This window comes from Saccopteryx leptura, chromosome 12, assembly GCF_036850995.1.
Source record: "Saccopteryx leptura isolate mSacLep1 chromosome 12, mSacLep1_pri_phased_curated, whole genome shotgun sequence".
Lineage (NCBI taxonomy): Eukaryota > Metazoa > Chordata > Mammalia > Chiroptera > Emballonuridae > Saccopteryx > Saccopteryx leptura.
In genome coordinates this window covers 51,375,655-51,382,819 of record NC_089514.1, presented here as the reverse complement: position 1 = coordinate 51,382,819, position 7,165 = coordinate 51,375,655, and the positions used below count along the sequence as shown (strand labels likewise).

Below are 7,165 nucleotides of genomic sequence, written 5' to 3'. Positions count from 1 at the left end.
TAGATGTACACTTTTATTAGCTTCCAAACGGAAAGATACCGTGGCAACCCAGTTATTTTATGTCTCTTCTTCACACATATATCTCTATTTATGTGCCTCTCTACCAGTCTGTGAGATTGCTGAGGTTAGGGACCACTCCTGTTCTTATAATCTCTGAAATTACTGCAACATGCTGAAGTATAATGTTTCTTTGTTGAATGAATAGAGACTATTCTAAGATTTCAGGAAGTCACTAGTAATAATATTTACAGGTAATTTTGTCATGAACTCTGAAGTAAGATGTACAGAAAGACCTATGGAACAAAGGAACAATGTGACTGAATTTGTCCTCTTGGGGCTCATTCAGAGCCATCAGAGTCAGAAAATATTATTTGTTGTGTTCTTCTTCATTTACATGGTGACCATGGTGGGCAACCTACTGATTGTCGTGACAGTTGTGGTCAGCTCAACCCTGGATACCCCTATGTACTTCTTTCTTGGCTACCTATCCTTTATGGATGCTGTATATTCTACTTCTGTTACCCAAATATGATTATAGACTTACTCTGTGAGAAGAAAGCTATTTCCTTCACAGCTCGCTTAAGCTACCTTTTTATAGGACACTTATCTTATGTTGCTGAGATTTTACTCCTGGTGGTCATGCCTTTGACTGCTATGTGGCCATCTGCAAACCCTTGCATTATATGACAATCATGAATCAGCGAGTGTGCATTCTGCTGCTACTGTTGGCCTGGGTCAGGGCTTTGTACATGCTGTAGTTCAACTTCTGCTTGTTTACAACATTCTGTTCTGTGGCCCCAATGTCATTGACCACTTCTTCTGTGATGTGTACTCCTTATTGAAACTTGCCTGCACTGACACCTACATTATTGGCCTCATTGTGGTCGCCAATGATGTGGCAATCTGTGTGGTCATCTTTGTGCTGTTACTCATCTCTTATGGGGTCATTCTCTACACCTTGAGGAATCTTACTCAGGATGGGAGACACAAAGCCTCATCCACCTGTAGCTCTCACATTACTGTGGTGGTCCTCTTCTTTGTCCCTTGTGTTTTTATGTATGTGAGACCTCCTTCTATGTTACCCATCGATAAATCCTTGACTGTGCTTTACACCATGATCACCCCGATGTTGAATCCCTTAATCTATACTTTGAGAAATGGAGAGATGATAAGTGCCATGTAAAAACTCTGGACCAGAAAAAGGAAATGAGTCAGCAGACAAACGCTTCATCTGTTCTGAGTGAAGAATTGTTCTTTCCAGGAAAGCCATGTGATTATTGAACTGTAGTAAACTTCTCCTTGGGTTCAATAACCTGGGCGTGATAAAGAACAGTTTCTATGTAAATACTTTCAATGATCAAAATATATTTGTTATATTTTTATGATTCTCTAATCTAGTATATACATTTTGTTTAAGATATATTTTAAGGTGTTAATATCTTATAAGAATATATGTTTAGTTTTTATGTATAAAATGTCTCTCTTGAGACTATAGCTTTATGGCCTATATGATAATGATTTTTCTATAGTTAATACTGTACATTTATTTTAGTTAACAGATTTTTCATGTTTTCTCTTAAATAAAGCAATATTTTTCAAAAAAAAAAAAAAAAAAGAAGCCACAATGAAGAATTGACGCTTCTCATCTCTCTCCCTTCCTATCTGTCTCTATCTGTGTCTCTCTGTGTGTGTCTCTCTCTGTCACATAAAAAAAAAGAGTCATGGGGATTAATGAGTAAATATGCACAAAGCATTTAGAACAGTGCCTGGAACAGAGAAGTCTATAAGCACTGGCCATTATTTTTACATTTATCAACATATAATGTTTAATTTTACATTGTATTGTTAAACCCATTAATCCAATTGTAAGTTCTATATTATCCCTCTCTTTATATATGTAGACATGGTATCTTAACTTGAAGAATTAATCAGGATCCTTTAAATTTTAAGTATCATATTTAATCAAATGCTTTGAATTACTTTTAAAAAGGTGAGGGGGACTTATTGATCTGTGTAGCTAAAAATTCCAGAGGTAGAATTCCGGCAAGGTCTGCATCTATGGGGTGCAAATGAAGATTGTACCAGGACCTCTGTTCTTTCCATATTATTTCTTCTGGGAGGAAAAGTACATACCCTGGCTCCAATAAACTCATGCCAATCCCTAGCTTCAAACAGTGAGAAAGTTGATTCCTCTATTGGGACCCACAAAGTGGAGTGCAATCTGTCCCTGGCCACATCACAAAACTAAACTCACTCACTCACATTTATGGGAAACACTGTGAGGGATCAACATACACCACTCACAGTCCTCTGACTCACCTTTGCTAGCTTACCTTACACTAGAAAGTAGGACCTGCTTGCCTTATGGAAATCTCCTAGCCCCCTGGATGTCAAACTGTGGCTCGCGAGCCACATGCTGCTCTTTGGCCCCTTGAGTGTGGCTCTTACACAAGATACCATGTGCAGGTGCTACCTCAGTAAGGAATGTACCTACCTATATAGTTTAAGTTTAAAAAATTTGGCTCTCAAAAGAAATTTCAATCATTGCTCTGTTGACTAATGAGTTTGCTGACCACTGTCCTAGCCAATCATGCCCTGCTTCTCAGGTGCCTTTATAGAACTTTTCCCTCCAAATACCAGTGTTTCGCTGCTTGTAAAGCACTGTAGTCCCGTAATCCAGGATGATTTTCCTTAAAGCACATCAAACTCATTACCAAATTGTTTTAGTTTTGTCATTTGAGAAAAGACTTTCTCTCTTCCACAGTTTGGCAAGCCTGGGCTTATCAGCAAAAGCCTGCCTGACTTGCATGCTGTACTTGTCTTTGAGCTAAATCCAAGTTTTTTAGCCTGGACCACATGACCACCTCTCCATCTGGGGTTGGGATTAGACCAATCTATCCACATCCTCATGCTCTGAAGAAGGGGAAAACTCAGGGTTTGGCAACAGAAAAAAGGGGAATAGTGGTGGGAATGAAAACAACAGACATAGACTGCATTTGCCTACGACCACCCAAGTTTCCAGTAGTGAAGCCATGCCTCAAAATGAGATCTGTTTGAATTGGAAGATAGTATCCTTAAGCACTCCCAAATATTCTTGAAATTAAACATTTTTCTGTTCACTGTGTGCTAATCAGGGTCCTAGGAATGTTACCCTGTATAAGACATACTCCTGCCCTGAGGAGCTTTATGTAATGGTGGAGACAAGTATAAAGATTAAGTAACAGTGCTGTGATTAAGGTGCTCAAAAAGAGGCGTGAAGGCCTCATTAGCAGCAATTAGAAATGCTTCCTCTATGGTCATTAATCACCAACCCACACTTCTGAACTCCAGGATCTCCACCCTGCTCTTGCCAAGGAGCACCAGGGGAGAGAATATGTTAGCAGACAAGATTTATGTCCTAGAGGAAGGAGAAATTGCCCTCAGCTACTCTAATGTGAATAAAGAAAAAAATGTTGATGGGGAATTTCAGGAAGTTAATGTACTAGATGGACAAAAATAGGAAAAAATAAAAGTAAAAAAAAGTACAGAAAATCAAACATGCTACAATGATGCATTTAAATAGATATTACCCAAATATTGATACCTTGATCTGGAGACCCCCAAAATTTTTCTCCAGAATTAAAAAAAATACTTAAAGTGAGTCTGTGTTCAATTAGAAGGAATAAAAACAAATTCATTTTTCTTTGGCACTTAATGGTGAAATTGTTCATTTAATGTAAAAATGACATATTGAGTGAAACCAGCTCCATATGGATAAACTAGTGAGCTGTCAATGAAGCCACACTGAGCTCCAATCACCATTCTGCATTTGCCATTAAATGTTGTGCTTGGCTTGAAGACAGAATGACCAGACTATAGTAGACAACATAAAACTTTCATTCATTTTAAGTAAACTTTGTGAATTTATAATGAAAAATAAACAGAAGATGAATGACACACAGCATTCTCTAGTTAAATTTATGAGCTAAAGTGAATGTTATAATAGATAGTAATCTGGCATTTTCACAACGTTAGGTTTTGTGAGACCACAAGCTATAAATTCTGAGGCTGTTGTTCAGTCCTGGAGAAATTTAAACTGTTCATAATGGACTTGTTTAGCTACTGTTCTGGTCTGGCAAATTCTCTAGTAAGAGCAGCAGTCCTCTGCTCAACAGTGGTCTCATTTAACACAATCTGTCATGAACATCTGCTTAGGAAAATTTTTGACTAAAGAAAAAAAAAAGCATCAAAGCATTCAGAACTTAACTGCAAAGATGAATGCAAGAAATGTAAAAATCAACTCTATACTTTGGACACAAGCAATAAAAAGTATCCTTCTATTTAGTATTGAACCTACAGAATATTGGTCAATATATTCAGTGAAGTAGTTGACTCTTGTAGAAGAGCTGGCTTCACCATTTCAGTAGCCTAGATATAGACTAGGGGTCAGGAACCTTTTTGGCTGAGAGAGCCATGAAGGCCACATATTTTAAAATGTAATTCCATGAGAGCCATACAATGACCCATGTACGTTACGCATTATCCAATAAAAATTTGGTGTTGTCCCGGAGGACAGCTGTGATTGGCTCCAGCCACCCACAACCATGAACATGAGTGGTAGGAAATTAATGGATTGTAATACATGAGAATGTTTTATATTTTTAACGTTATTATTTTTTTTTTATCAAAGATTTGTCTGAGAGCCAGATGCAGCCATCAAAAGAGCCACATCTGGCTCGCGAGCCATAGGTTCCCAACCCCTGATGTAGACCGATGGTATGTACTGAATGTTTGCATTCCTCCAAAACTCATATGTTAAAGCCCTAACATCCAAAGTGGCAATAGCTAGAGCAAAAGAATAAGGATCATTTGGGTTTGTAAGGGTAGGGCCCTGATCTGATAGCATTAGTCTCTTCTAAGAAGAGATATTCCTTGTAAACTGTTGGAACAATGGCCATGTGAGGACAAGGCAGCTATCTGAAATCCAGGAAGAGAGCTCTCAGGAGTCAAACTCTGCCAGAACCTTGATCTTAGACTTTTCAGTCTCCAGAACTGTAAAAAAATTAATTTGTGTTTAAATGACCCAGTCTATGATATTTTGTTATGACAGCCCAAACTGACTAACACAATAGATAAGGTTATGTTTATATATAATATATGACTATTATATAGGTTTATCTGTATTAATGAATGAGTATTATTATAGAGCTTTTTAAATGTCCATTACTAAATTGATTTATTCATATTGATAATTGTTTTTCCAGATGTAACATTCTAGTAGTGCTTATAATAAAAGAAAATGATATTTACCTAGTATAAATTTTCCTCACTCTTTCTACCTGAGGATTCTGCATTGCTTACTTTATCATCCTATCCAGTGATGAACTATTTGCAATTTTTAACATGCATGGTTTTTTATACCTTCACATGGTTGAGCACAATAGTCTCTCTCTGTTTAGTCTCCCCTCTGCCTTTTGTAGAACTAGCAAACTTCTAATCTTCCAGTAATTAAGTTATGTGTTATATTTACATATTTTGTGAAGCCTAATTTTGAAAGGTAAAATAAATCTTCTTTCTGCTGAGCCACCAGTGTATCTTGTACATAATTTAATTAATGTATTTAGACAGTATGCATAAAACATTAAAGAGGGCTGAGAGAATAAGAGCTTGTCAGAGTTAACACTGGTGTGTAGTATTTCTTAGATGTAATTAAGAAAGAAAATGTTTCTAAAGCACAGAAGTGCAAGATAATGTCAAGATAATGTCACTCAGAGATGAACTAACTGAAATTAGATTAGCTTTTGATGAATTTAATAGTCACATGAATTTTGTAGTCACTTTGGAGTGAACAAAAATAAGAAAGGCAAGCTAGAAGTCAGCATTCAGTGACCTGTGGGCATGATGAGGAGGTCATTAGGGTACTAGATTGTAGGACAGGAAGAATTATAGCTGGGTTACTAGTCTGAACTTTAGAAGAGGATGAGGCTATGTCTGGAGACAGGAGAGTAGTTTAGAACTGGGACTAATGTGTTCCAGATTAGCAGAGGTAGCAAGATGAGTGGAAATATACACTAGCACCATCACTTGCATCTCTTCAGTTACTCAAGCTAAAAATCCTGCAGTCATATTTGACTACTGCTTACCACTCAATTGGTACAATTAGGTCATATCTTAGTTATTATGCTTTTTACATATTTTTAAAATCCTGCCCTTTTCTCTATCACCAAGGCCTTTGTTTTGTTATTAAATTATAATTGCTACAATACTGGATATTGTTGGTTTGTCTTTCAATATCCCCTCACTTGCCTTTTCCAACTGGCCCTGTGCAGCTCTGTCCTCTGGTTTCAGGTTCAGTTTGGCCAATGAAGAGCCTTAACAAGAGATTGCAATGAGAGAAGAGAGCAAGTATGGGATATTTAATTTTCTGGTCCCTTTCCGTGAAGTCTTTTAGGGTGGTTGTGTTGAGACTGAAGTCACTGCTTCTTTTGAAGCCACCCACTTTGCGTGACTCGTTTTGTCCTGGTTCTTATAACCTTTCATTCTCCTCCTAGTCCCCAGTTCATGCATGCTCCTTTGTGATCCCCTACACTTTGCCAACACCTTTGAAATTAATCCATGTGTACACCCTCTTTGGTTTACCTTAGGTTGAGTATGCTATCTGCTGGAATTATGACAAATAAGAACCCTTAGCACATCGGAGTCAGTCCTGGTCTCATACCTCTTTCTCCAGTCTTACAAATCATTTCCAAAGGAAGATGTCATCATGTCATTCTCCAAACTTATCAATTTTCCTACAAGTTGAACTAAATTTCTTTAAATGTGGTCTCAAAGATCATTTAAGAATGAACCTGTGGGGAAGGTGGGGGGAGGTAGAAGAGGACATGGGGGATAAATGGTGATAAAAGGAGACTTGTCTTGGGCTAGTACACACAATATAAAACACAGATGATGTGTTATAGAATTGTACACCTGAAACCTATAAAATTTTATTAACCAATGTCACCCCAATAAATTCAATAAAAAAAAGAAAGAGCAAGTATAACAATAACAAAACAATTAACCTGTGTGGCAAGAGCCTTACCTCTTGCCATGCTAGCGAAGAGACTCTGTACTCTTGCTACTATAAACATGCAGGCCCTGCAGCAGCCTGCAGTCCTTCCTGTTTCTGTGCTTTCCCTCGAATTGT

The 7,165-nt window shown here is 37.5% G+C and overlaps 1 pseudogene; it reads left to right on the top strand.

Moving 5' to 3' along the window:
- Positions 1 to 295: 295 nt before the first annotated feature.
- LOC136383979 (olfactory receptor 4A47-like) lies at positions 296 to 1,183 on the top strand (annotated as a pseudogene).
- The last annotated feature ends 5,982 nt before the right edge of the window (positions 1,184 to 7,165 follow it).